The following is an 11,089-nucleotide window of genomic DNA, read 5'->3' as shown; positions in this document are numbered from 1 at the left end:
TGGAGGTCTGCTGAACCCAGCAGGCCACCACACCTGGGAGGGGATAGCCATTCCCAATGGGGTAGCAAATTGCAAGTGCCTCATGAATATTGATGAGGCTTTCAATTTGCAACCCCATTGGGAATCGCAAACAGTGTCTCTAACACTGTTGTATATTGGAATTAGCGAGTTGCAAATTGCGACCTGCAATTTTTGCAAATTGCGAGCCACTCATGCCAATGGTCATACATCTGGCCCTTAGTATAACATTTTACAAGAAGTAGTTTTCAAAAGTAACCTTTAACCTGCCTAAAGCTTCTAGAACCAAGAATGCCTGACCTTCCAACTGTAAACCAGGAACTGAATAGCAGGCCTGGGCGAAGCACTACGCTACGCTCGCGGAGTTTGCGAAGTTTGCGCAACTTGCACTACGCGAGCTGCACGTAGCACAGTGCGAACACACGTAGTGCAGCGTAGCGTAGTGCAGCGCTCATTTTTGGCTTGTTCGCGGTCCTGAACGTCATGTTCGCGACCGCGAGCAAGCAAAATGACATCCCGGCGAGATTCTCAACGCGGGAGGTAAGGTTTCCCATTGTGAGTGGTTGCGCATGCTCGCGACCGCTCTCAATGAGAAATTACCAGTTCGTGTTGAGAAAGCTGCCGCTCGAGTTATAATCTACTCGAGCAGCAGAAAACTACAGCTCGCACTGTGCAAAATGCTGTTTTCAATGATTGCACAGTGCCGGATGCTTGTCCGCACTGTGCAATCATTGAAAACACATCTTGCACAGTGCGAACATGCTACTACCAGCTCGCGTAGTGCTACGTGAAGTTCGCGTAGTGCACTTCGCGTAGCTTCGCGTAGCGCTACTTCGCGAACTACGCCCACCCTTACTGAATAGCTCCTTATGTAAATTGGCTCCCAAAGGTGCGAAAAAGGCTGTGGGTGATAGGAGAGGTTGAACGTCCCTTAACATGATGGATTAGGGGCTGTGCCCAGCCCCTTGTATATCTTGAAAAGATCTACGCTGTTGCCGGCAGATGTAGATCACACCTGGGGCTGCCTCTCTTCCTAGCAAGCCAGATTCCAATCAAAGTGGGAGAGAAGCTGCCCCCAGAAGCAGTATTGAGTGACCACAGAGGAGGAGTTGCTAATTTCTTTAGCCACACCTTGAGGGTGGGCACAGGAGGTCTCAACAGTGGAAGGAAGGTCCTGCCAATTTGAAGTTAGATAGAGAGGGGCACTCTGGGATTTTTAGCATACAGGAACTGCTGCAAAGGTGGTCAGGGCTACCCCCAGGAGCCACCCCCAAGCCTAGTGACACGCATAAATGTGGCACCTCTGAGTAGCTTCTTCAGAGCACTACTAGAACTGAGAAAGACAGAAGAAAGACTACATGCAGTTCAGACCTGTGAGAACACTAAGGGTTGTACCTGCTCCCACTTCTACCGAGGGCATAGAAGTGGACTCCAAGGGTCAGTTGGCTATTAAGCTACAGGGACACAAAAATTGCATAAAACTCACTTTACCAGAACAGCCCAGCTGCCCATTTCTAACTGGGCCTGTCCACACTCTGTTGCTGGCTTCTGCTAGAGTGAGTCTTGATCCCCATTTGCAGTTCCTGAGGTCTTGAGACCCCTTGCTGTGTTCAAGTGTACTTCTCCTGGCTTCCTAGAAATATCTGGTACTTAGAAACTGGCGTTAAACTTTTTGTCTAGAGAACCATCAAGGGACCAGGACAATCTGCCAGCCGATCCTCAGAGAGTGCGCTGCCCATGGGCCTGTCTTCACTGTCCCTACCGCTATGCTCTCCCTTGACACCAAATTCCATTGTCGCTGATGCCGCTCTGACTCCGTCCCACAGCTCTCTTGATGCTACCCAATCGATGCTAAAGCCTCCAGGTCATCAAAACTGAACATTTTCTGGCTGAAGCTTTATTTCCTAAACCAACTGTTTTGCTGAAGCTCCAAACAGACCCCGGAGTGGGTTGGGAAAGAAACCCTTTAAGAGGGTTAAGTGGTTAGACCACCAAAGTGGGGGGATGCCTCATGCCCAAGACTCAAAGCTATCATTGGTGGGAACTCCACAAGAGTGATCAGTGTAGTTTTAGGGTAGTATTACCCAGAGGAGATTTTAATTGTCTTTAGTTGAGAAGTAGACCCAGAAGGTAATCTAGTGATACCTGAGGATGGTAGGAATCACTTCCACATGATCACAGTGAATGGAGTCCCTGCCACTGCTCTGAGGGATAAAGGTTCCTGCTAGGCTATGGTGTTGGAAAGACTGGTTTCCCAGATCAGTGTCTGCCAGAGAGAGGTTTGTAAGTTAAAGAATACCATGGGGTTACACCAGAGTTTGTCATCCTTCAGGGATACTGTATGTCCAGACTCAAAGCTATCATTGGTGGGAACTCCACAAGAGTGATCAGTGTAGTTTTAGGGTAGTATTACCCAGAGGAGATTTTAATTGTCTTTAGTTGAGAAGTAGACCCAGAAGGTAATCTAGTGATACCTGAGGATGGTAGGAATCACTTCCACATGATCACAGTGAATGGAGTCCCTGCCACTGCTCTGAGGGATAAAGGTTCCTGCTAGGCTATGGTGTTGGAAAGACTGGTTTCCCAGATCAGTGTCTGCCAGAGAGAGGTTTGTAAGTTAAAGAATACCATGGGGTTACACCAGAGTTTGTCATCCTTCAGGGATACTGTATGTCCACCCTAGAAGTTGTGGATTGTTAGGTACCTGCTCATTCAGTAGTGAGACTTGAAGGCAGGTGTATGCAATCTGAGGTTATAGTCCCCTACTTAGGAAGGCAAAGGGATCTCATGATCACGTGGGTGACTCCTAACCAGCCCCAAGGCTAAGAGTGAGGCATACTCCAGGAACCAGATAGATCGTTCACCTTTCAGTGGATGGCTAGGGGCCTGTTTCATAACACTGAGAGCTGTCAATGGCCTATGCTGGTTACTTGTCTTGGGGCAGTACTGACCCACATTTGGGGACAGTATCCGGACCTAAGAGGCAAGATGGACCACATCATCTTGTTGGCCATGGTGGTGCTGTTCACCCTCTGGGTTGCCTCAGTGGGTAGGCTATGATTAGCTTTATCCCAGATGGGGTGTGCAGATAAGAAGGGTTGCCCATGGACCAGGGTAGTTGCTGAGGCTTCATAAAGTAACAGTACAGTAAAATGCAGAAATTGAGGGTGGATATAAAACCTTTGTGCTGGTCCTACTCCCGATAGCAGTGGTCTTGAAAGGAGTATGTGAATTTGGAATTAATTCCGCCAAGGGCGAGGACTTTTCCACATCCTCTATGATGAAAATCAAGAAGAACTACCAGGGTAATTGTTTATTGTTGCTCTTTGACTTTTTAGCTGGGAGAGGTCATAGTAGGAAACCGCCCCTTTCTAGCATGGCCAACCACTACTTGCAAGGTTTTTCTACTATTTTTAGACTCTGTACACTAGGGCACTTCTGTACACTGCCTAGAGCATATGCTCTGACCCCTAAACACTTGTTAAAATCATATAAATGTATGCCTGTATTTACAGAGCCTCTGAGTAGCCCCTCAATCATGCACGGTAACGCAGGGTAGCGCAAAGTGTTAATTGGGATTTACATAGCATTGCATGGCTTTGTAAAGAAATGTAAAGCAATACAACAGCGTACGCTGTGTTACATTTCTTAGTGGTAGGAGTTCCATGAGTGGATCATGGGAGTTTCCCTGCATCCATCCATGGATTTTACGTAATTCCAGGATTACTAATGTTTGTAAAACTGGAATTGTGTGTAATCGGTACACCTGCTACAGAGAGGCGTAACAATGCGAAATATGTTTATTTCTCCTTGTTACTTTACATTTTTATGTGTGATGCATTCACACATAGAAAGAAGAAAATGCTTCCTGCACTAAAAACATCCCTGCTCGTAATGCAGGCAATTTGCAGCATGGTGAAAATGTGCCTGTGCTGGTGCTAAACTGCTACAAGCACCAGCGCTGGGAGAGAGGTGAAGGGGGCCATATCTTTGTAGATCTATCACCCTTCAAATCTCTGCTTTTCAAGCAATGTACTGCAGAAACTTGCCTTGCTTGAATTCTTAGTAGATATGCCACCTAATTGGCATATTTAACGTACCCATAAAACCCTAGTACATGGTACAAAGTGTACCTAGGGTCTGTTAGTTAAACGTCACTAGTGGACTGCTGCACACATTGGGCCCGATTCACAGAACTAACTTAAGACAAAATCCTAAACTTACCATTTTTGGTATTCATAGAATTTAGGATTTTGTCTTAGGTTTGTTTTAAGACAGACTTATAACAGACATAAGACAACATCCTAACTTAAGTCTGTCTTAAGTCTGTCTTAAGACAAACTTAAGACAAAATCCTAACTTCTGTGAATACCAAAAGTAGTAAGTTTAGGATTTTGTCTTAAGTTAGTTCTGTGAATCAGGCCCATTGTGCCGAAACTAAGGTGACAATGCAAAACATGACTGCAGTAATCTGGCTATGCAGGTTTAAACTGAAAATTCAACCTGTCAAAAGAACCCATTTTGATGAGCCTCAAGCCTCCTTTAAATATTATTGAAACCCCTCAGTAGGCCATAAATGCCCATATAGCAGGGTGCTTGACACTTAAAAGCAGGTCATGCAAAAGATTAATGTTCAACATATCCTTATAGTGACAATGCCCTAAAAGCTGTTTTCACAGTAGCATTGTTTACTCTTCCATACGAAAGCATTGAGATACATTTTCAGAAGTAAATGACCTCTCCACCTAGGAACTAGATGAAAGGTTTATTCTTTAACTTTTTAATATATATATTATAAGTACAATTCATAGGTAAAGTTGGATTTGAACAAAATATTTCACAAAACGTCATTTTTACCGTAGACTCTGCTTTATAGCAATTTAAGGGCCACTTAGGGGCGACTTAATTAATATTTAAAAGGAGAGTTTAGGGCTGTCAAAAATATGAGAGGGGAAGATCTCCACGTGTAGATCTGTGAATAGAATGTTTTAATACATAAGCAGTACTATTGTAGTACTACTAATGCACTGAACAAAGTGTAGTTGATGAATAGCCTCCACAATGTTCCATTGAGCATCAATGTTTATCATAGCTGAGGACCTAGAAGCAATTTCAGGCTGATAATGATGGGGTGGTGGTGGTGGTGGTGTAAGCTTAGCATGTCACTCTGGTCAAAGCTTGAACTTTGGTACATTTTAACATGTCTGGTTCTCATATTCCTCCAGAAAAAGAAAGCAGGATGCTAAAGCTGGCAGTGCTCCCTGTAGGTCTAATACATCATCCCCGAGCTTCTGTGGAAGCCTACAATCTTGGCATCAAAAGCTTGAAGCAGAACAAAGTCAGATTTTGTAGCCAGAGAAATTGCTTCACTGAGGGGTAGAATTACCACCTTACCAGAGTCCCAAGTTTTATTTTTAGACCTAGGGCCTTTATTTAGAGGTTGGTGGACAGGGTAGTACATCAAAATATGACAGATATCTTGTTCACTGTATTTACAGTGCCATTGAGTATGAGACATTAAAGGACACGTAACCATCTCAGTGGCCTTAAGGCCTTATGGCAGAGGGAAGATTTTGATGGGGGAGCCAGCTGAGGATCAACCACTGGAAAGAGAAAATTGTGGTTCACCTATGTCTAAATGGGGAGGTTGAACCTTGTTTCCCAATACCAAATTCGCAAGTGGCTCAATGATTTTCACAACACAATTTTTAAATTAAAATTACTCATGGCAGCTTTTTCAAACGTTCAATTAAAATCAAGAATGATACCTGGCATCCATGCTTAGCGACAATACTGAAGGAGATAGAAATGTTCTTACTAAGGGCATTAAAACTATCTATTAACTTAACATCTGCGACTATTCTGCTAGGGGTAGACGGAAGCAACGAAAGTGAGGTAGGAAACTACTTTATTTTTGTTGCCATGGCAGTTTATAGACTATGTATCGCTTCTGCATGGTTAGATCAATTGGCACCATCATTCCAGCAATGGTTAGCTAGGCTGTTGAGTATATATAATTTAGAAAGAGCGATCTACTCAAGGAGAGGGAAAAATGCAAGGAAATTGGGATTGGAAATATGGGAGCCAATAACGAAATGGAAGGAAGAAGTGTGAACTGTATATATAATGTATATAATTTGTATATAATGTATAATGTATATATTGTGTATGACTGGTATCAAAATGTAAGTATAACGAGAGTGACTTCATTCCGTTAAGACTGGTTGTTGTAAATATTTAGATATGAAGAAGGATTTTTCTGTTTAGGTTATAACGAGCCATATGGCGGACATTTTTTTTATGAGTATGTATCATTGTCTTTTTGTTTATATATACTGTTATTTGTTCCTCGCCCCCTCTGGGTTCCAGAGGGTGGAAAATATCTAAAAATCTGTCAATAAAAAGATTATAAAAAAAAATTAAAAAAAAGATACCTGGCATCCCCCAAAAATATATACAGACGTATTCAAATTTCATAACAGACTGCAGAATTGTATTATGGATGTGCGTGTCAGTTTTTTACATATCTGAAACCAGGGAAAGAAGCTGTTCATCAAAGTGCAGATGAAGCAATCCAGACCTGGAGTGATTGGATTTTTTCAAGTTATTCTGGTATATTGTTACTTTAATATACATTCTAAGGGATGGTTATTTGGACTATTTCTAGACTTTTTGATTTGCATAAGCTTCACTTTCCTCTTTAATGGGTTTGTTTGTCTGCACTTTGATGGACTGGTTCTTTCACTCAACTTGACTGCAAACATGGCGGGCGACTAGTTAAATTATAAATTCCACTTTTCCTATAAATTCACCTTTTCAGTTTTGGCTAATTATGAATGATATGAAACACATGAGGACATGATCAATTTCTGCTCATCTTAATTGAGCATACTGCAGAACCTCATGGGAGACTGCTGCTCACAATTCCAGAAGCTGGAGTCATCTATTGCCCCTTAGCTACCTATTTCCCAGTATTGGAAGGTGGATTTTTGGTAGGGGTAAGTGTGCACCTACCACTAGCAATAAAGCCACCAACGCAATATAAGGTCCAGAAAAGGTCTCAATAAGTTATTCCCTTGCTCAACCCTTGGTAGCTGACAACTAGCAGGCAAGCTTAACTTAGTAGACAGATGCGTGAAACATTTAAAAACATCTGTACATTAAATAGGTGAGACACAAAACACAATATAATCAACAACCAATTTATGGAAATAGGAAGTATGTTTATGAATATTATGACACCAAAAAGACAAAAATCCAATATAGGGAATTGGAGATACGCATTTTTAAAGAATAAACACTTTCTAGTGGTTAACAACATATAGCACCAACTTGGGACATCTGGTCATGCTTGACTGGGACAAAGTCAAAGTTTGAGGCTGACCACGATGGAGCCCTGGTTGGATACACTAAGTGAGAGGCCCTGGTCAACATGTTACCTTTGCACTTAGAAACGTTTATCAGGGATTTTCTCTCATCATCGAGCAAGATTCCTCTTCAGGTCAGGATTTGAGTTGATGATGGCGGCTTGTCTCATCACGAGGCCTCAGTGAAATCCTGGAAGTTTTCGGTGTTGGAGCTTTCAGCTTGATGAACCTGAAATCCAGGCCATGTCACGGTTTTAAGTCAGCTGCCTGACTCTTGTCGAAGGGTCAGTCACCTTATGAAGCTTTTTCCAAAAAGTTTCTACAATCTTCTGCAACTTCTTCCTGAAGTTCTTCTTGAGGGTTCAAAGTGTCCAAAACACAAATACAAGGGTCTAGAAGCTCTGAGATGGCCCTTGGAAATGTAGGACTACAAGTCCCACAATGGAGATGTCCAAATCCTTAAAAGTCTACTGGACACACAGTATGCGGGGACTTCTTGGGGTGATGGTGCAGATGAACTTTGTTAACCTGTTGCTTTCAGGGACTCCACTCGTTAATCTTTTTGAAGCAAGGCCTCAGGGCTGTAGTTTAAAGTGTGTAGCAGGGCCTGTCCTTCCGAGTGCAATCCTTTGGGATGCAGACCTGGGTTCCAGCACGGCAGTCCTTCTTCTCCTTGTAGTTTCAGGCAGCAGATCTGAGTTGCTATGCAGCTTTCACATATTGAGCCAATGTTGTGGTCCAACAAGTAAGGGGGTACCCCTGACCTATAGGGTATAGGGTGCCACCCAAAAGCAAGACTGCTTCCTCCAAAGTGTGGCATATTCTTGTCCTACAAAGCAGTGTACTGTAAAATTGCAAATTAATAATTTCTATACCTTGGAAGTAACACCTGGCTAAGCCAACCTTCTGGTGTGGCTCATGTTCCTTAACACTCCATTTACAGACCTGCAAATTCCATTCCTGGGGCTCCCATATGGCTGGAGGATGCAGGAGGGGGGGATAGGCTTGGCTGGCATTCCTTACTGTCTTGTTCTCTTTGAACCCCCGTTTGTGTACCCAGACCGCTTCCTGGTTTGTTCTCTGTAGCTGCAGAGCTCCCCCCACCAGATAACCTCTGTCTCTATACAGGCCCCTTAGCACTTTATCAAAGCAGTTTTGCTAAGTATGTTATAAACGGGCCAATTAGGAGAGGTTGCTAGAAGGCTGGATTTGGGCTCACAGAATAGAAAGTTCTATACCTTATTTTCTGTATTATTATGATAAATTCAACAGTGGCAAGTTGTGGGATTTATCATTGCCAATCTTTTAAGTCCTTGAAATATTACTTTAGCTCACGTCTCCCAATAGTTACACTTTGTTGATGTATTCCCATGTTACCCTATGGAGTTAAAATGCTACAATAGGGGAAAAACAAAATTGGTCGTTTTTTCCTCACCCGGGCATATAAAAAAATGTTTTAAAGCCCCTGCTTATGTTTACATGGCACCCTATCCTGGGGGCACCAAGGTAGACCTTAGGGGTGGCTTATATGTAAAAATGATGTGGTTTAATACTTTGGAAGTACCTTTAAATCCATACATCTGCAACTTAAAACTAGAGCCCTTCAGGGTTAATTTTTTAGAGCATTTTCCACATTGAAAACCTAGGCTCTTTTGACAGCAGTTGGATAAATTAGGGGATAAGCTACCCAAATGTATATTTATTTTAGCAAATTTCACATAATATTTTGGACTTTTCGCATATCCATTTTTGCGGAAATTACACATATGTTGCCCAGACTTAATTGTTTACCTTACTCTTGGGATTTGCTTTTTTCCAAAGAGGTCCTTTTAAAGAAAGAGGCATGCAAAAAGCAGATAAACGCCAGAAAGCACACACTGGAGGATGGTTGAGGGAATAAACAACACCGCAGAGAAAGATCACAGCGAGGCTGAGAAGCGGAATATCTCTCGTCTGCAGGGAACGACGGCGCTCAATGCGGCTTGACTATCATCTGAAAATTACAATAGGAAATTGCCGCGCTTTCCTTTCCTGACAGAAAACCCCCGAAACAAAAAAGACAGAAAAAAGGTATGGAACGTTCCTAGGTCACGGCTGCGCAAGTGTCCTAGTTATTGTATGCTTTGCTGACCACATGCATGACTGACCAATCTTTTGCATTCTTCAGTAGCGCCATTTCTTCTAGGCCCCATGAGGAACTTTCCAAGGAAGCGAGATCAAATAGTCTTTCATATCCCTCGTGTCCTTTCAAATTCTCCTTCACGCCGGCTCAGACGGATGTACAATCCCTGCGCCAATTCCTTTTATTATTTGTCATGCAAAACAAAAACTCTCCAACCCATTCAGATTTGAAATGTCATCCTTCCGTGCAACAACACTGCCTATTATTCCATTAAGATTAAAATCCTCCTGGGTTCCAGAGCTACACAAATGAGCGCCCACTGTCCCATGACTTTATTTTATTAAAAAATGCAAGAGTTGGTAAGCGCTGTGTCTTTATCTTTCGCTACAGCTTGAGCATTGCTGTGCCTTGGAAATAAAAGTGTAAAATGCAGGCCTGCTTTCCAATTCCACTCATCCAGTTAATGTTTTATCCCCTCAGCCTGATGAGAGAAGAAGGAAAAAATGCCAAAATGTACAATGGCAGCATAATGGCACCTTTCAGCTGTAAACCGTAGTTTACTTCCAATTTAATTATTCTGGAAATACTGCCTTGCCTGAATTTATTTGAAGCTCTTATTGGAAATTTCACTTGTGTTAAAAAGCAGAATCGAGCTGCAGGTGCTCTAAGGTACCTGCAAATTGAAGACATAAAAATGGAAATTCACAAATTTCAGATTCCGACCTGCCACTGCTGATTGAACCGGTTTTAATTCATTGTTTGCGAGACACAGCATATCTTATCTTTTTTTTCACGTGCTTTTTCCCCCGAATGGAAGAATCCTAGAAAATGATAATATCCTTATTAGCATAAAACATATATTTTTAAAACACTCAGCGCAAACTGCTGAACAACTGACTGATGAAAACATTGCATTAACTGCGAGGAATGAGAAATGTTCAGAAACACTGCCTTTTTCATAGCCCTGGCATAGCTATTATGTCGCAGACACTAAGTGGAATAATTTTGTTATAATATAGAAATTAAAAAGCATGCTTAGTAAAAAAGGAAAAAAAAAAGAAATGTCTGATTGATTGTGGGTTCTAATTGTAAAGCAGTTTTCATATTCTCATTATTAAAAAAAATCCCAATTAACTTGAACAGCAGTTTGTAAAACCAGTTTTGACTCTTCCAATTTAATGAACAAAATCCAATCAACCACCCTGTTAGCAAAAAAGAGAAAGTGCACGTCTGTGAGCGTGATAAATACCTGATTGCAGAAGTGATTAGCATAGCAGGCCTCTTGGGAAGCTCATTGGTATTCAGCCCTCTCTATTCTGCATTCTGCCTTGATATCAGTCTGTTTTCTATACAGTGAATGACTCACTTATTCAATTGGAAGCATTCATTTTTGCGAAATAAACGATGGATCATTTTTTAGCAAGTAATGTGTGTCCTAATGTTTAAGGGGCGCGGAAGGAGGGTGGTGTAGCCATAGAGACATACAGATCCTGTATAAGCAAGGGCATGGTATATAGGGTAATTTATTGCAGGTCATGCATACCCATGGTGTCTAGGGATATTTGGGTATATGGACCCCAGT

This window comes from Lissotriton vulgaris, chromosome 8, assembly GCF_964263255.1.
Source record: "Lissotriton vulgaris chromosome 8, aLisVul1.2, whole genome shotgun sequence".
In the NCBI taxonomy this organism is placed as follows: Eukaryota; Metazoa; Chordata; class Amphibia; order Caudata; family Salamandridae; genus Lissotriton; species Lissotriton vulgaris.
The sequence above is the reverse complement of the archived record's forward strand: the minus strand, read 5'-3'. Positions refer to the sequence as shown.